Raw genomic sequence first — 21140 nt, 5'->3', positions numbered from 1 at the left:
TCCTTCAAAAGAAGCTTGATCGCTTGAAGGAAGATCTATCATCATGAGTAATCAAGAAAGCGAGGTATCCATCAGACCGCCAATCTTTGATGGGAGCAACTTTGTTTATTGGAAGATAAGAACCACAACCTATCTTCAATCACTTGGAACAAATGTCTGGGAAATCGTGGAAGGAGGATATACATTTCCATTAGCAATTCCTACAGATACAATAGGTAAAAAGAAATATGAAACCAATGCCAGGGCTGTCAATACATTATTGGGAAGTTTGTCACAATAAAAGTTTGTCAAAGTTATTCAACTCAAATCAGGCAAAGAAATATTGGACAAAATCATTCTAAGCTACGAAGGAGACTCTCAGGTAAAACATGCTAAGCTACAAACTCTCAGAATTCAATATGAAACTCTTAAAATGCACAATGATGAAAGTATAGCTAGTTACTTCTTACGTATAGATGAGGTTTCTAATTGCATGAAGAATCTGGGTGAAGAGATAAAGGAAGTTACCTTAGTTGAGAAAGTTTTAAGATCCTTGTCTGCTAAATTTGAATCAAAAGTATCTGCCATAGAAGAAAAACAGGATCTACAGACTATTACTATGACATAGCTTCACGGAATCTTAACTACCTTTGAGATGAGAAAAGGAGGCCCATCAGATATGAGAGAAGCTGCATTTAAAGCTTCAACAAAAGGAAAAGAAGAACTCAATGAATCAGGACATATTTCAAAAGAAGAAGATGAAGTAAACTTTGTCAAGAAGCTTCAACGGGGTTCCGGAAGATTTAGAGGTAAACTACCTTTCAAATGTTTTGCCTGTGGTAGAGTCAGTCATTATGCTGCCAAATGTCCTCATAAAGATAAATATGATAAAGGGAAAGAACCTGCAAAGTGGAATAGAAAACGAAGTGTAAGTAAAAAGAGTTATTATACTCATGAAGATAGTGATGGTTTATCAAATAGTGATGAAGATGAAAATAGTAATGACTATAGACTTCTAATGGCTTATAAAGACGATATTTTCTTGGATGCTTTAGAAGAAGATGACCTTCATGAAGAAATATCTAAACTCAAAATTTGTTTAGAAGAAAAGAATATGATTATAGATACCTTGGCATATCAACTTGCTGAAAGAGAAAAACACAATGAAAAACTAGAATGTGAAATTGTGGGTCTAAGAAAGGGTCTTGAGAAATCAAAACCTCTCAATCTTAGATTTGCTAAAGGATCAGAAACCTTAAATTAAATTATCAAAGTGCAGCATTCTCCTCTGATAAAGATAGGTCTTGGATATACTGAAGAAGCATCTCAATCACAGAAGTCGTCAACCTCCACTAAAAGCTATCTTGATGCAACAAAGAACAATGAACATTATAGCAATCGTCAGCAAAGGCATAAAGAAGATCACTAGGTAAATCAGGCTCAATTTGCTTCAAGGATGAACAAAAGTCACAAACAACCTCAGGTAAATCATACTCAATTTGCTTCAAAGATGAATAGAAACTACAATCACTAGGTCAATAGATTCGATAATCACAGGAACTTCTTTAATGGTCAATGTTTCTCATGTCATAATTTTGGACACAAAGTTGCTCAATGTGTTGCTTACAGAACCATCATGATTAGAGAAGCACGAAATCAAAGGAATGTGACAGGGATCAAGAAAAGTTCCTATATTAACTTTTCTCTTCTTGAAAATTAAATAGAATGTGCTCAATCTGTAATAACTTTGGTCATGAAGAATCTGAATGTAGGAGTAAATTTCGGCAAATATCTCAAAAGGAGCAAACTCCATTAAATCCCAAAATATGGAGAAAGAAAGAACCGTAAACAGAAAGATGTGGTACAGCCTTGTATGCAGAAGGACAAGAAAACTAGTGGTACATCAACAATGGATGCTCAAAACACATGACAGGTGACAAAGAAAAAGTTCACTCATATAATGCCTTAGAAAAGGAAAATAATATCTCATTTGGAAACGACACTCTTGTTGTCATGAAAGGTAAAGGCTCTATTTTCTTGAAAGCAAAGGTTAAAGCTGGGAATGTTATGTATGTTGATGGTCTAAAGCATAGCTTATTGAATGTCAGTCAAATGTGTGATCAAGGAAATGAAGTGGTGTTTTGATAAAATGGATGTGTTGTTCGTGAGCTTGATACATGAGAAACCGTGATCAAAGGTACAAGAACTCCAAACAACTTATACATACTCAAGGGAGGACAAAATAAATGTTGTCTAAGCAAAAATGATGAAAACTAGCTATGGCACAGAAGATTGGGACATCTAAGCTTTTCTCAAATAAGAAAAGCATGCAGATTCCAGGCTGTTCGTGATCTTCCAGATATCATCATTCCTGAAAATACAATACGCAAACCATGTAAATTCGGTAAGAAAACCATATCTCACTTCATTGAAAAAGAAGGGTCAGCCAGTAAGCCTCTTGAACTTGTTCATACTGATTTATGTGGACCATCAAGGAAAAGGTCACCTCTTGGAGAAGAATACGTTATATTGTTCATTGATGACTTTTCTAGAATGTGTTGGATAGGCCTTCTAAAGCATAAAGATGAAGCATTTAAAAAGTTCAAAGCCTTCAAAGCTTTGGTTGAAAATGAATCAGATCGCAAAATCAAATGCCTCAAATTTGATCGAGGAGGGGAATTTACCTTGGATGAATTCTTTGAATTTTGTGAACAACATGGAATAAAAAAGAAGTTCTCCACCGCAAGGACTCCTCAGCAAAATGGAGTAGTAGAAAGAATGAACAGAACTGTTCAACAAATGGCTCAAGCTATGCTAGATGAATCTGGAACTCCTGCAACCTTCTAGGGTGAAGCTGCATTCGCAACCATCACTATTCTAAACCAAGCAAATGTTTAGGTAAACAACACTCAAACTCCACATGAACTTTGGTATGGTAAGACTCCTACTGTAAAATAATTTAAAGTTTTTGGAAGCAAATGTTACATCAAAAGGACTGATGAAAAACTTGGTAAGTTTGAACCCAAAGCAGATGAAGGTATTCTTCTTGGTTACTCTTCCCAAGTAACGGATATAAATGTTATAATAAAAGAATTTGGAAAATCATTGAAAGTATTGATGTCGTGGTTGATGATGCATGCAAAAATCCAAAACAGATAAAAACCGAAGATTATGAAGAAGATGAGGATTATTTTCGCACATCAAATCACACTGATTCTAAAGAAGAAACCAATGAAGCACCAGAAGAAGAGATAACAGTAGAAGAAAAGACTTTGTCCAGGTATGTTTAGAAAAATCATCCAGAAACTCAAATTTTAGGGGAAAAAGAGGTAGGTGTGCAGACAAGAAGAACTATTACAGAAGCCTCAAGCTATCTAGCATTACTATCTTCCACCAAACCTTAAAATGTAAATGAAGCACACAAAGATGAATGTTGGGTCAAGGCCATGAATGAAGAACTTGAGCAAATTGAAAAGAATAATACTTGGGAATTAGTTCCTAGACCTCATGATAAGAATATCATAGGAACTAAATGGATATTCAAAAACAAGCTGAATGAAAATGGAGAAGTTATTAGAAACAAGGCCAGACTTGTTTGTAAAGGATATGCTCAACAAGAAGGTATAGATTTTGAAGAAACTTTTGCACCTGTTGCTAGACTTGAAGTCATAAGAATGTTTCTTGCTCTTTCTAGTTTTCAGAAATTCAAAGTATACCAAATGGATTTAAAATTTGCCTTTTTTAATGGACAGTTAGAAGAAGAAGTCTATATTGAACAACCAGAAGGTTTCCTTCTTGGAAATGATGCAAAACTTGTATGCATACTTAGAAAGGCTCTCTATGGTCTAAAACAGGCTCCAAGGGCTTGGTATCACTGTTTTGATAAATATATCCACCAACAAGGTTTTTCAAAGGGGTCAGCAAATAGCAATCTATATACAAAGATTGACACTGATAAATTGCTAATAATTGTTGTTTATGTTGATGATATCATTTTTGGTAGCAATGAAGAATCCATGAGTCAGAATTTTGCCTCAGTAATGCAGCAAGAATTTGAAATGTCCTTTCTTGGTGAGCTTACCTATTTTCTTGGTCTACAAGTTCAACAAAATAAATATGGTATTTTTCCTTCACAAACCAAATATCTCAAAGAGATCCTGAAAAAGTACGGCATGGAAGATTCTAAACTAGTATGTACCCCAATGGTAACAGGATGCAGTCTCAGCTCAAATGATGAATCAGCAGTAGTACATCAACCAACTTATAGATCCATGATTGACAGTCTGCTTTATCTAACAGGTACCCGACCTGACATCATGCATGCAATAGGAATAGTTGGAAGATTCCAAGAAAATCCAAAGGAATCACACTTCAGGCAATCAAAAGCATTTTCATATATCTTCAAGGAACACAGAACTTTGGTTTATGGTATCCTAGAGATACAGATCTCACTCTTCATGCATATACAGATGCAGATTGGGCAGGAAGTGTTAATGACAGAAAAAGCACTAGTTGTGGTGCATTTTATATGGGTTTCAGGTTAGTGTCTTGGTTCAACAAGAAATAAAGTTCAATTACATTGTCTATAGCTGAAGTAGAATATGTGGCTGCTGCATCTTGCTGCACTCAACTACTTTGGATGATGCGAACCTTGGAAGACATTCATATCACATGTACTCCACCCATCTCCATTCTATGTGATAATACAAGTGCCATCAGTATTTCAACGAATCCAGTCATGCACTCTAAGACCAAGCACATACCCATCATATATCATTTTCTACATGAACAAGTGCTTGAACAAAAGGTCAAATTGGAGTATGTTCCCTCCAAAGAATAGGTTGCTGATATATTCACTAAACCACTGCCCAGAGAGAGATTTGAATATCTCAGACAAAAGCCGGGAGTAGTTGCTGCATCATCCTGCTGTTAAATCTTATTTTTCAGAGAAAGGTTGTTATACACGAGTTTCATGAAGCATAGTCACATACATACACAGGTTTGTGTGGGCACAGACGCATATATGTTGGTTTGAGGAAAAGAAGTGGGCCAGACTTAGAAAAAGGGGTTTGATATGATTCTGTCAATTATCTGCTTTGTTTGATGATGGTTACAAACTGCTGATAACATGTGGAAATATGATCCTCATAAGTTGTTGATAACTTGATGTATATCTGATTGATGATAATGCATGCAATAATCAAATCTGACAGTGAACATCTGGCACAGGTTCAGGGGGAGCATATGCTTCTAATAAATGCATTGTTGGCATTATCTTAGAAGATCTTGGTACAGATCCGCATAATTGTTTTGATTCAGGTGACTCTTTTGATGATGGAAGCATTCAGGTTGTTGATCCTGATGTTGCTGATAGTGCAGATCATATATGGTGTATGATAGTTGCTTATGACTATCATGGTCTCATTTAGATCGGTTGTCCTTATTATAAATGTCATGTAAAGGTCATGAAAAGACCCAATATGTAACCCCACTATGCATGGGATGGATGATGTAATATTTCTTGTCCTTGTCATGTATAAACATTTGGTATATCCCCACTTGGTTGGGAGATGGATGTATGTATGAGTCATTGGTGATAGGAATATCATTGGTAATGTATGTATCGAGTCATGTTATTCTTTTAGAAAATCCTTTTTGCAGACTTTGCTTGTGCTCAGGGGGAGCATGGACTTCATCATGAGAGGTCAATCAATACACTTCATCATATCAAAGAATTCAGTATGTACTCAGGGGAAGCATGACCAGCATAATGTATGTCAAAGGGAGAGCGTGACCCTTTGCCCTTGATGTCAAAGGGGGAGAGTGACTTTTGGTGTTGTTGTTGCCATCAAGTCCAAATGGGGAGATTGTTGGCATTATGATAAAGGTGTTGTCCTCAGTGGCAACTCACTTGGATGAAAGATCATAGTACAACATGTTAACATCAAAGAATTGCAGATCAAACTACACAAAATGAAGAAAAAGAGGTATACACAGGTTCACCTTGACCAAGCTGTGTATACATGCAGGTTCACTGTATACAAGTCGCGTATATGTACACACACACTTTCACAGAAGAAAAAGCACGTATATGTTGGAAAACTAAGCTTTTGGTCCGTGGTATTTGGTCCAAGGTATTTTGACCCATGGTTTTGGTCTAAGGTATTTGGTCCGAGGTATTGACCCTAGGTATTTGGTCCAAGGTATTGGTCCTAAGTGGTTTTGGTCCATGGTATTGAGAAAGGCCTAAAACTATAAAAGGAGGAGAAGATCATTAGGCCAAGGTGTGCAAGTATCGAATATCTGATGAAGTGTGAGATCTAGTATGCAGGTTATTGGGTTATGGTGCATTGTTGGATCTGAACCAAGGATGAACCTTAGCAGATGATGAGGGATTAGATCTAATGATGGATCAGGATCTTAAGGCGTAAAATGAACTGTCATTATGTGTCTTTGGTCATGTATATTCTAGATCTGAATATTGATGCATATATTATTCTGTAAGTGTTATGATCTAGGTATAATTGAAGTCTGGTATAGCTGTAAAATTATGAATTAACATTTACAGATGTATACGCTGGTTGGCTTTGACTATAGTGCGTACACATGCTGGTTAGACATAGGGAAATAACGTATACCTTGTGAAGAATGTTTCAGTTGTTTTGTTTGTTGTTACAGAGATCTGGGTTCTGTTCTGGTGACTGTATTTTGGTGACAATATTCTGAATGATTAGATTTAGGAGTTTCAGTGATTGGTTTATGTACTTGATGATTGTATTGCAACTATGATGTTGTTGATGGGTCCAGTATGAAAATTTGATGAAATGTGGCCTTTAGATTATGGTGATGTGTTCCAGGAGTATCCAATCTGAAAATTCATGAATTGTGGTCCCTGGTGGAAGAGTGGAGGCACCTACGTACTAGTAAACATATTGGCTAGTACAAGTCTAGCTAGGGGGTTGTATCTCCCTTCCAGTAGTAGCTGGAAAACAAGAGAAGGTTGCAACCTTTTGCAGTTAGAAGCCTGCATACTGGTATAAGTCTGCACCAGTAAAAAATTGTAAAGATCTTTTTTATTATTAAAAGAAGACAGAGACGACAGCAACAGGTGGTTTTTACCCACATTGGGTTTCCACTTTATATTTTAGTGATCATGTGTGATGCTTATGTGTAATGCTTTATTCTGCTTTTACTGCACTGTCTAATTAATATCTGACATACTAGTTAAAGTTCAATGCATGATAAATTGGATAAATCAAAAGTTCTCTGCATATACGCTGGTTGCTTTAATAACAGTCGTGTTTACACGCTGGTTCACTTAGCTAAAGTAGCGTATACAAATATGTTTATGGAAATGAAATATTATTGATTTACGAACACTGATTCACCCCCCCTCTCAGTATTATTTCCAATAGGTGCCCCCCCAAGGGAAAGGGGTTTGTAATAGCCCCTGGTTGATTTTTCATGTAAATAAAAATAAGACTAAGGTCATGAGACACCTATTCCAAGATGAATGATGGGAAAAACTTTGTAGTGGGCATTACTTGCGGTTTATTTATGGCTATGGAAATTGGCAAATGCAAAGAGATGATAATTGACATTTAATTATGAAAATAAAGGAAAATAGGAAAAAGGAAGGTGAAGAGACATAGATTTCCATGCAAGGGAAATTAGAGGAAAAATAAAAGGAAAATGAAGAAAATGAGACATCAACGATAAAAAGGCACCTCATAATGAGTTGATATATTTTGCCTATTTTTGGAGTAGGTGTACCAAATGAAAGAGAACAAGCACTTCGATAAACAAGAAAAGGAAGGAAAAGGACAAGCAAAGGAAAGCGAAGGAAAATAGGGAGAAGGTTGGATCAACAACTTAAGTAGGAGGAACTTGTAGGTTACAGGTTGCATGTGTGGTTTCCTAACTAGAATGTGAATGCATGGTACATGCATTTCTTTATTTGGTTCATATGTTGTCATTAATATGGGTTCTTCCTAGAGCGACAGTGGTTTCAACCTTGCCTTGCCATTTTACTGGATAGCCATGGTGTGATGGGGTTCATTCTCGATTGAGTTTTGGATTGCCGGAAGGCTATGGAACCAGGTGAGTTGGTCTCAAGAAAATTCCCAAAGGTTAGGGGTTGAGATGATTTTCTCCCTGAAGCCCTTAATAGGTGGGTGGAGAGCTTGTAAAAATGAGTAAATGTCGGAGGGGTGGTTACACAAGACATCCTTATTAGCATTCATATCTTGATGAGAACCATCAACAAACGATAATTATCATCAACAAATAAAAAATTTTCTATATATAAATTGTCTGCCACCACCACCCCCTTCAACACTCCCTGTCTTTTGGCATCTCCTAGGAGTTTGCTAAGGCCTTCAACAACCAACAACAAAAGGATGGGTGCAAGAGGCATCCCTGCCTTGGGCCCCAGTGAGAATAGAAAAATTAGAGGATGCTCCATTTATCAAAACAACAGAGGGAGCGACCTTCATACAACCCATAATCTAGTTCATAAAAGAAAATTGAAACCCTAGGCAGGTGAGCAACAACCTAAGATAAGGCCAACTAACTCTATCATAGGCTTTAGAGAGGTCAATTTTGATCCTAAAGTCATTTATTTTCTTGCTTTTCATGTTGTGTATCCCTTCCTGCATGACCCCAATGGCTTCATGGATCTGCATTCCCTCAAGAAAGGAAAATTGTTCTTGAGATATTGCGAGAAAGGTTTGGCTTTAGCATGTTGGAAATAATTTTTGCAATAATTTTGTAAATGCATTGGCACCATGAAATAAGCCTAAATTTGTTAAAGGAGGAAGGCACATTAGTTTTTGGGATTAAGGTTATGAAAGTCGAGTTGAAGGATTCATGGATGCCTCCTAATAACTTGAAGTCTTCCACCACTACGAGGATGTCAACCTTGATCAAGTCATAAAAACTGATGAAAAATTCGGGCTTGGAATTTTGTCCTTCTAGAAGCCATGGAGAACTTTTTGTAGTTATTCTTCCATAATACCCTGGTATAAGACCTGATTATCCTCCTCTTCCGTGAATCTCAGAAACATCTGGGCTAACTGAATCACCTCTGCTACAGTGGCTTCTCGTGGGGCTATCTAGAAAGATTTAAAATGTGGAATATCTAGCTAGTCAACGCCTCAAAAGATGATACTTTGCCTCTCTTGATCGACCATGGACCAGATGTTGTTCAGTGTTTTCCAGCCTTTTGCGAAGTTTTGAAAAATTGTGTTTTTTCATCTCCATGGCTCATTCATATCGCCCTAGTCTTCAGTCACCATGTTTCTTCCTGATAATCGAAAATCTTCCCCTAGCCTTCTCCAGATAAATAACCCTACTCTCCTCTTACACCTCTTTCAATACACCTCTTTCAATTCATCTTGGTCCCTCTTCTTCTTCTCTTCTCAGATGCCAACATGATGGAAGCCCTTTTCACTATTTTTAGGTTTCCAGCAAAATATGGACCAATGAGCATACCTCCTTCGTGATCAAAGGGATTCCTTTCTTCCTTTATAAAGGTTGTGGAAGGATTGCTCCTTCAACCAGGAGGCGTTGAACTTGAAGGAGATGCCAAGCTTTTTTGAGGCCACTTTTACTTCAAGGTAAATAGGATGGTGACCTGATTCACCTCGCCATTGATGAGAGAGGGGCAAGTTTGTTGATAGAATTTCTGCAATTAGGAAACGATCTAAATGTCTAGCCACACACTCACCTCCCGTCCTCCTGTTCCGCCAAGTGGGCTCAGATCTGACTAGGTCAATATCGCACACTCACCTCCCATCCTCATGTTCCACCAAGTGGGCTTAGATCTGACCAGGTCAATATCTCACACTCTATTTTCTAACAGAAGGTGGCGGAAAAAATCCAATAGTGGATCGGGCTGCGCTTTCTAACCGCAAATTTCATAAACCTCGAAGGAGAACTCCCGAGGGTGTTGTTCGCGGGGCATTGTCCTACGATTTGGGGATTTAATGAAATTTAAGCATCCTCCTACGATTCGGGGCTTTCATGAAATTTAAGCATCCTCTTGAGCTCTGTTGATCACCTCCCGAGGGTGTTCTTCATGGGGCGTTGTTATTATTACTGCGTCGCTGGCTGCTTGTGACTTCCATTTGGACTGTCTTAGCCACCCATAAACCCCCCTCAACAGGATTCCTCGGAATATCCTCAACTTCCATGTTACGCATCCTAGCCTTCTCCACAAACGACAATGGACAATCCTTCACCCCATTACACCTGAAGCCCCATTTTATTATGGTGATTATAATATTTATATTTTAATTTACTATATGTGAGCAAACGTTTCTACTTCATATATATATATATATATATAAAATTCCAAAATAAGACCCAAATCATTAAAATACACTTGTATTAATTGTATTTACCACAATTTACTACAACAAAGTTGATTGTGCTTAGCCCTCTGCATTAACCAATACTGGCACATCAATACCAAAAGGCTATATATAGAAATGTATATTGGGAATATACCATATTATTGAATAACAAATTTCCTACTTTATTGTTGGTCTTAAAAATATTAGAGAGAATTTAATCGTGGATAATTTGAGTGTGGCCCTTATGGATGGGATGATAACCATGGATATTGTTAAGACTTAGTATTGTCCATCTAGGCTGGCGTATATGGAAATTTCGCATTTTAATTAAGCTTGCACAACACAACAAAATAGTTTCAATGTCGTGCAGAACAAATAGACAAATAGCAAGGAATTATGGTACCTGTTGTTTCGCTTTTCCAGAAAATGTTGCAGAGAATGCTTCTCTCATTGGAAGATTGGATCAAAACGCCATTGCCAAAAATATTTTTACCAAAGGATTTGTATACTATTATTATTATTATTAAAGTAGTATATAGAAAGAATTTATGGGCAAAAGAAAGGAGTTTTTCTCTGAACAAATCACTTGTGGAGATCAAATATTTAGTTGCATAGATCAAATAACAACTAGATAGGAGCTTAAAAATGCATAAATTTATAGCACAACATAACAGAGTAAAAACATAGTAGTTGCGGTAAAACTAGAGCATGAACCCTTCACCAAGTAAAACAAAATTCTTATTCCTCTTTACGCTTCACAATGGGTCTCAAGGTAACTTTCTATAAAACCTCGTAACGAACTATTTTCACACGCCCACCAAAATTTGCTCCATGATTTTCTCCTCTTCACCTCTTACACTCACACCCTCACCTAAACAAAAAGACTTCTACACACGTATATGAAAAACATACATTTCAACACATAAATTTATGAGAAAGTCAAAGTATTAAGACATGGTATGGGCGCTTGTACAAAAGAAATGATTTTAAGAACTTGTTGACCTTGTAGACTACAAGTAATAGTTGCAGAATAAATGTTGGACCATACATTTCACCAACTCTTTATTAAATACCCATTTGACTTTAATTATCTAATGTGTGTTGCAGAATGGAGAATTTGTACTCCTGCTCAGAACATTTGTCCTTTAGCTTACAAACAAAATCCACGACGTGCAAAAGATCTACTTGGGAAGTATGGTTGTTGTAGTTGGGATTAATTTTCCAATACTCCCCCTTAATCACAAATGCTTCCATTGATGAGTCCTAAACAATCTTTGAGATAAACAAAATTTTAACGTGCCAATGGCTTTGTGAAAATATCAGCGAACTATTCATGTGATCTGCAGTGTTGCAACACAATTTAACCATTCTTAATCAAATCTCTAATAAAATTATATTTAGCATCAATGTGCTTGGTCCTCTTGTGAAAAAGAAAATTCTTTGATAATGCAATTGTAGAATTATTGTCACAAAAAATAGTTGTTGTTCCTTCTTGGTCATGGCATTAATCCCTCAACATTCTTCTCATCCAAACTGCTTGACACACTGTTGCTGTTGCAACAACATATTCAACTTCTATTGTTGACAATGACACTATTGGTTGCTTCTTGAAGGCCCATGAAATGGCTCTTGAACCCAAGTGAAAAACATATCTTGACATGCTCTTTCTATCATCGACACTTCCTGCCTAGTCACTATCAGTATAACCAACCAACCTAAAGTCATTTGTTGCGGTGTACAAAATACCATACTCCTTTGTCCCATTGACATACCATAGAATCTTTTTGGCTGCTTGCCAATGTGTCTCCTTGGGTATCTCCATGAACCTTGACACCAAACTCATTGCATACATTATATATGACCTAGTTGCTATCAAATACATTGAACTTCCCACCATACTTTTGTATAATGTCAAATTGACATTGTTGCTGCAATCTTCTTTGCTCAACTTCAACCCCATGACAGTTGGAGTTGGTGCGGGCTTGTTTTTATGCATATTAAACCTGTCAAAAATGTTTGCTACATACTTTGCTTGGGAAATACAAATATCAATTTTTATTTGCTTCACTTCTATGCCCAAAAAATTTCTTAACAACCGCAAGTCTGTCATTTCAAACTCACTTTTCATGACTTCTTTGAAATCAACAATGAGGAAATCATCACTGCCTATAAAAATGAATTCATCTACATATAAAACAACAATAAGAAGGTTATTGGCACTCTCTTTGATGTAGAGAGTAGGCTCAGCATCACATTTGTCAATACCATTGTCCATCAAGTAAGCATCTATCCTGCTATACCATGCACACGGTGCTTGCTTCAGCCCATAAAGAGCTTTCTTGAACCTATGCACCTTGTCTTCTTGGCTTTCAACCTCATAACTAGGTGGTTGCACAACATATACTTCCTATTTCATCACTCCATTCAAAAATGTTGATTTTATGTCCATTTGATACACTTTCCATTTATGTTGCACGACAATCGACACCACTATATGCACTGTCTCTATCCTCGCGATTGGCGCAAATGTCTCCGCATAATCTCTTCTATGTTGCTGCTTGTATCATTTTACAACTATCATTTCTTTATGCCTTTCAATATTTCCTTCAGCGTTTCTCTTGGCCTTATAGACCCACTTCACTCCAATGACTTATTTTCCTTGCGGAAGGTCCGTTAACTCTTCTATTTCTTCATGCATTGCCGCAACCCATTTTCTTCTTTGACTACATCCTCAAAATGGATTGGATCATATACACGAAAAAACAATGCAAATAAGGAAATTAGACCATCGCTACTATCAACTTCATCTTGCTCATACATTTCACTTAAATTTTGTAAGTTTTTGTCTTCTTATGGTTGTGGAAGATGGGCTTGACATGTCACTTGATGTTGCACTTGATGTAGATGGCACTGTGGGTCTTGGCGGTGTGCTTGGAGAAGCACTTGATTCACTGTGCAACGTTGTCCTATTAGTTGTTGACAGTGTTACTTGGTGATAGCTTTGTTGCACTTGAATAGGAGTAGGAGGATTATTGTTGAGGAATTGTTAGTTGTAGACAATTCCTCTTTGTCTTCATGTGGTATACATGCTTTCACATTGATTGTCCTCTACACATCCATCCCATGCTTCCTCTTCTATGAACTGCATATCTTTACTGATTATGACCTTCATGGTTGATGGATTGTAGAGCTTGTATGCCTTGGATTCATCACTATATCCAACAAACATGTATTTCTCTCCCCTGTTGTCCAAATTCTTCCTTAACTCATCTGGGACATGTGCATATGCAACACATCCAAACACTCTCATGTGAGTGACACTATGCTTTCTTCCACTCCATGCCTTTTTAGGAACCACATTCTTGACACATTTTGTTGGACACCTATTAATGATATATGTTGCACAAGCAACAACTTCAGCCCAATAATCATTTGGAAAATTCTTTTCCTTTAACATACTCCTTGCCATTTCCATAATGGTCCTATTTTTCCTTTCGCAACACCATTTTGCTGAGGTGTATACCTTGTTGTAAATTGCTTGTGAATTCCATGTTCCCTGCAAAAACATAGCAAGTCATTTGAGATATATTTGCCACCTATGTCAGTCCTCAAGGCTTTGATGTAGTGTCGACTTTGCTTCTCAACAAGAGATTTGTATTGGCGAAAGCGTTCAAACAGTTCACTTTTATGTTTTAGGAAGTAGACCCATGTCTTCATTATGTAATCATCTATGAAGGTCAAGAAATAGTAGCTGCCACCAATTGATGGTGTCTGCATTGGTCCACACAAATCTGAATGGACAATATCCAACGGTGACTATGCCCTGACTTTCCTACTAGAAATGTCTCTCTATGATGTTTGCCCAAGATGCATCCTTCACATAGTTTGTCCGGTTTTTCTACATGTGGAAACCCCTTCACTGTGCCTTTCCTATGCAGCAAATTCAAAACTCCAAAGTTGAGATGACCAAAACTCAAATGCCATAACCAATTTTCACCTTTGACCTCTGCCTGAAAATTTACTTGTGTGCAGCTGCTACATTTCTTTCATCCTCTTGTGAATTCATTGATAATTGTGTTAGGGCACCTTCTTCCTTCAAATTTGATTTTATCTTTAGGGGAAACATTATATTTCTTGTCATCTGAACTTTTGCAATCAATTGTCTGCTTGGAGACTTATCCAAAATTGTGCTTGGAGACTTATGAGGTTAAGCTTAAGACCAACGACAAAATAAACATCTGAAATATACTTCTTCTGCCCCTTCTTTGTTAGAATATTAACTCTTCCTTTTCCCATGACAAAGACTTTGCTATCAGTTCCTAATGTCACTTCAGATTTCACACTTTCATCTAAATTGGAAAACATTTCAATATTCCCTGTCATGTGGTTGTTGCACCCTGAATCTAGAAACCATACCTCACTTTATTTTTCTTGAACTACATTGGAAGCTAAAAACATGTTATCTTGGTTCTAGTTTTCCTTTGTGAAATTTACACTTGACTTGTTACTTATATCACATTGTTTCTTTCTAAATTCATTTGCATAATGACCATACTTCTTACAATAATGACATTGAACTTGAGATCTATGACCTTGTGCTTGATTTTGGTTTGTTCCTTGACATGAATTTTGATTGTTGCCCATTCAACTTGAGTTTTAAGGGTTTCCTCTTCCACCTCTATGTGGGCTTCTTCCTCTTCCTCTAGCATTTGATCTTCCTCTGCATCTACCTTGACCAAAAGAAACTTGTGTCTTTAAGGCATGCTCCAATGAGGAGTTTGTTGCTCTATTCAGTCTATGTTCATGAGAAATCAATGATGCATGAAGCTCATCCACTGGAAACTGTGAGAGATCCTTTGTCTCTTCTATGGCCACAACAGTGACATTAAATCTTGTCATACTTCTCAAAATTTTCTCAACTATTCTCCTTTCCACAAGTGTCTCACCATGAGACCTTATTTGAGTAAGAAATCCAATTACATGTGTAAAAAATGATTCCACATTCTCACACTCCTTCATACATATTGTCTCAAAATCTCTCCTTCACATTTGTAGCTTTGTTGTCTTCACTTTTTCCATGCTTTGGTAGGATCTTTGGAAGGTGTCCCATGATTTCTTTGACTTTGTCGCTTCTGCAATCCTCGGGAAAATACTTTCATGAACTGCTTGAAAGATGTAGAAGAGGGTGTATCCCATGCTTTCATTGACTTTGTTGTTGCTGCAATCCTTGGGAAAATACTTTCATGAACTGCTTGAAAGATGTAGAAGGGGACTTTTGAATCATTCTTCCTTTTGTCCCTCAACAAATCCTTTTCTTCTTGTGTCAAAGCATCATATGTTGTTCCATCTGCTTGTTCTTGAAAACCATTCTCCACCAAATCCCAAATATCTTGAGAAGAAAATAGAGCCTTCATTGTTATAGCTCAATAGTCATAATTTGTGTCATTAAATTGAGGTATCTAAGGATTAGTCAAGCTTGTGCTTGATGCTTCCATTTTTTAGTGTAAAAAAAACTCTCACTGATAGTAAATATGCTCCAAAAATTTTCCTTCAAAATAACCTTTTAATTTCCACTAAAAACACTTGTTTTTACACTAGCAAAGTTTTAAACCTGCTTTGATACCACATGAAAGAAATTTTAAAACCATATCGCAACAAAATATACTTTATGTTATATTTCAAAACACATGAAAATTCATAATGGAGGTTGCATCTCCTTGACCAAGTAAATTTTTTTAGTGTGATTTACACTTCACTAGGGGTAGGTGACCCATAACAAACTACTTTTCACGCGCCCACCAAAATTTGCTGCACGATTTTCTCCTCTTCACCTCTCACACTTGCACCCTCAACTAAACTAAAATACTTCTACACATGTATATGCAAAACATACATTTCAACACATAAATTTATAACAAAGGCAAACTATTAAGACATGGTATGGGCGCTTGTACAAAATAAATGATTTTCTAAACTTGAAGATGTTGCGAAATGTGAGTAAGAGTTGTGAAATAAATGTTTGACCATACATTTCACCAACTCTGTATTAAATACTCATTTGACTTTAATTATTTGATGTGTGTTCCGGAATGGAGAACTTGTACTCCTTCTCAGAACTTCTATCCTTCTAAACCCTAAGATGTTGCTGACTATAAGTAAGAGTTGTAGAATAAATGTTTGACCATACGTTTCACCAACTTTGTATTAAATACCCATTTAACTTTAATTATCTGTGTTTCCGAATGGAGAACTTGTACTCAGATCTTCTATCCTTCTAAATGCAAATAAAGCTTGTACTCTTTCTCATAACTTCTATCCTTTTGTCTGCAAACAAAATCCGCTACCTGCAAAAGATCTACTTGGAAAAAGTATGGTTATTGTCGGTTTAGTAAACACAATGGTTGGGATTAATTTTCCAACATATATTAGTGATATTCATAATTATTGCTAAATACAATACCAAAATTAAAATAAGAAATTAAACTAATAACGTAATAACTAAGAGTGCCTCAAAAACACACCTTTCTATCCAAAATTTAATAAATATTAATAAATTCTATGGAATAAGATATAGAAGTGGGGTAGATTGTAAATACTACATGCTATTTATCTCTTCAAAGGTAAATATTAGTATATAGAAAAACCTTCCTTAAATTTACCTTTTAAAAAGTAGATGTTATATTTTTGTTTTTATTACAGCATTGCATCTCTTTCCTACTGAGTTGAAGATATTGTCTTAATAAAAAATTCATAAAACTATCAAAATATCAATGTCAAATATATATTCACAAATATATCTGGCAAACAATGTCGGTATGTTAAAATTATAAATATATGTATTACAGAGACTCCGCTACCTTCTAAATTAAAGCCAAGTCAATGGTCTTTTTAGCTATTTTTCATAATGTCGGTACAGGTGTTTAAGGATCGTTTTAGCTAATTTTCTTATCATAACAACAAAAAAGGTACTTTTAAAATCAATATGGTTTAGGTCTACCTCTGAATAATATATGACCCAAAAGTCTTTATGATTATTTTATTATGTGTAGTGTTTGAAACGAGAATTTGCAGATAAGGCAGAAAGAATCGCGACTCTTGAAGCCACAGAGAGGTAGGGTATGCTTTATAGTCCTGCATTGTTAACTTCTGCATTATCCTAATTATTGTTTGTTGTTTGCTATATTAGACCTAGTGTATTATATACCCTAATATATAATTTATTGTTTCCATAAATGAGGAGCTCTTGTTACTTTCGATATTCTCCCCATAAATAGATATTGTATTTGTAGCACAAAATTCCAAACCTTTGGCAGAGGCTCGCAGATTTTCCTTTGAGATAATGATGTTCGCTCTTTTCGTGCGGTTGACTTTCTCGACCGTTAGCCCGCGATGAGAGGTGGTTTTCTCTCTCATCCGTTGAACACGCGCCATGCGATGTATGGAATCGCTCGTTCTCTACCCAAATCCACTTACCGCCCAATATGCCTCCGATATTCCGCTGGTTTTGGAGCACGGGACCCGCCTTTCGCCTTAGTGCTTTCCCTACGGTTTCATTTGCTAGGGTGTGGCTATGTTATTTTAAGCAACGGATCGATAAGATTGTGAAATACACAGGAACTTGAAACAGTGAGAGAAACAGAGTAAGCAAATACAAAAACACAACAAATTTAATGAGAAGTTCACCTAATCCGCCTGGGCTACGTCACCTGGTCCAGCCTTCAGTGGTGGCCTTTCTATTGTGTCTTAGAATAGAGATTTTACAATAGGGAGCTCAATTTGAGTCTCACTTAACAGAGAATGATCAGTAGGATTGTACTTAGATCCCCCAAGTCTCTAGAGTACACAGACTCCCCTTACTGAATCTCGACCTCAACTAGTCTCCACATGCATGCTATGTTGTGGGTGCAGTTTGGGTGTTAGGCTTGTGGAAAACTATTTTCAACTAAGTATTTGATCATTAGAGGTTGTGGACTGAATTTTGAGTGACTCAGTGCTCCTGAGAGGTATCAATAAGTTTTCGGATTATAGGCCCCACTTCCATAATTGGAACTTGGAGGTCGGTTCATGTCATAGTAGCACAAAAATCATGTTTATCTTGGAGATATTGTAAAAATGGGTAAATGTGTGAGCGGTGGTTATAGGGTGGTATCAAAGCAAGGTCGCAACACTGGACGTCGGGGTAAAAATCATATTTTCATACAATTTTGTATGTTTGGCATGCAGGTATGATAATTAATGGTTGTTATATGCATTGTGGTTATTTGCATGCATGTCATTCTATTGTTGTTGTGTTTGCATGCATGATAGATTCTAGTTAACCAGTGTGGTCAGATGTACATGCGTCAATTAGTTATGCATGATAGTTAACTTGTTGTTATTTTCATTGCAATCATATGCATGATGATTATGGTTATTTCGGCTATGATCTTGATATTATATGTATCATGTTAATCTGGATTGGCAAGCGTAGATGGTAATGATTATGGTATTCATGTATGAGTTGATATGCTTGTGATATTGTGTCATACTAATATGGACTGAACTTTGCATATGTGATAGCCTCCCTTGAGATACATTGAGTTATGATTTTGATTATGTCGTCTCTTTGGTTTATCTAACATGGTATGTTTGCAGGAAATGGAAGATCACAAATGAAGAGAAAAGTAGTGGACTACAGTTGACATGACTCCCCTTACAGGCATGACGTGAAATATATGCAATGGGAAAAGTGAATTGAGCAGCAAGAGGAAGAATATTCTCCTGATTTGGTCGATACACTGAGGAGTCTGAGGGTAGAGATCAAAATTAGCAAGACAGATAATGAAAACTTGACTAAGGCACAAGAAAGGGTTGCTAGAGTTTAGGAAACATAATCAAAAGTTAATGCAGTCATCCTTTAGAGTTTTTCAGATTTATAGAGACAAGGACATATGAGGATTAGTTATGGATACGAAGAAGAGACTAATGGGGTTTATGGCAACAGGTCTCTTAGAATACACAAATTTGGCAAATAATTATATAGTTAGAGATGGAAGATCTTTGGATACACTTGGCAGGAGGGGTAGTGCTTCTATATTTCATTCTAGCTTCGATTCTAAGAGACATCATCACCATTACTGCCAACATTCTTTTAAGAAGAGTGAGTAGGGATATTTACCAGCAGAGTACATGAAAGCCAAGATAATTACCTTCAGTCTCAAAGGAAAAGAAGACATCTGGTGGGAAGGTGTTAAGCATGTTAGAGGCATCAAAGATGAGGAGCTCATTTGGGATGAGTTTATGTTAGAGGATGCAGAACCATTGCGGCATCGAACCTATGATGGAGATCATCAAAATAAGGGTTTACATTTTTATCAAGTGCATAATGGATGTGTGGCATAACTTAGATTTATAGTACACCGGAGGAAGAGACAATTGGGGTTTCAGAGAATTCCCCATATTTATGCAACATTGCATAACAGGCAAGCAGGTCACTAGGTATCTATCATTGAGGTGGAGGCGGAACCAGGCGTAGAGTTCTAGGAATATCCTCGATGAATCTTGTAGGGGAAGGAGCTCATGCTCTAAGACTGAGTGATAGGGCAAGTTAAACTGCGTGGAAGCACTTTAGGGCCGAGGAAGATACATGGTAAACAATTGATCAAATGCAAGTATAACAACTAGTTTTCAGTTATGGCTGGAACCGTCAAGGGAATTGGAGTTCCTTGGTAGATGGTATGGATGTGTTCACTTGTATAGTAGCATACTCGATACAACAATCAAGGTAGCTAGTATATTACTATATTTATTTATGTTCTGACAATTTTGTGTTTATAGAAGTATGATGCAGGAAATTGCATGGAAAAAAGACTGCCATAGATCTTGAAGAAGGCTCAGGTTGATATTTCCCTTTGAAGCACTGGTCACCGTGAGGTTTAGTCATGGTGTCTATTGAAATTTTTGTGCTTTAGGTGTTTTGATTTGTTTACGCTTGATTTGCAGTGTTGATTGTGTCTAGTGCATGGCCATGCCACTTTGTTTGTGGTGTCGTATTGTTATTATTTTTCATGGTTTTATTCTTGTTTACTTCTTGTTCTTTCCTTTTATGTTTTGAGGGTCTTGGATGAAAGTTAATGGAGCATGGGGACAACTCAATGAAACCCAATAGGTAATGTAAGACCCAGATGAAGCTCAGTGCATATATGAGGGAAGATGAAGGAAAGAATATGACAACCAATTGGATTAGACAGTGGTAGGTTAGTCGTAATAAAGGTAATGAGGAAAGTTAAGGTGAATGGATTTGAGGCGTCAAAGGTCTTGGCTCTGTTGGGAACTATTGTTCTCAATGTTGTGCATGCATTACACGAATAAAGGGCGTTCTTTTAACATTGACCTTATGATATCTGGTACTTGTGTTGTGATCGTGATTATGCTGAAATATATATATATATATATATATATATATATATATATATATATATATATTTATTTATTTATTTATTTATTTATTTATATATATATATATATATTTATATATATATATATATATATATATATATATATATTTGGTTGTCTGACATGGTCGTTAGGGATCATTCTTGTGAAAGAATGATTGCTTTATGCAGGTGAATGGCATGAAAAAGTTTATAATTTAAGAGGAATCAAGTGGACAAAGTAGACATGACAGATCTATGAGGTTAGTATCATGTGGATATGATTTGCTATTATTTGCTTATAAATATGCCTATATTTATGCTATGGCAGGTAATGTTGAAGGATACATTAGTGGAATGAAGGTCGTATGATTTGTGGCATGTTGGGACAAGC

The sequence above is a fragment of the Pinus tabuliformis genome, chromosome 1_1 (genome assembly GCF_031772625.1).
Source record: "Pinus tabuliformis cultivar Carrire ecotype Pingquan chromosome 1_1, CPIR1, whole genome shotgun sequence".
Classification (NCBI taxonomy): Eukaryota; Viridiplantae; Streptophyta; class Pinopsida; order Pinales; family Pinaceae; genus Pinus; species Pinus tabuliformis.
The sequence above is the reverse complement of the archived record's forward strand: the minus strand, read 5'-3'. Positions refer to the sequence as shown.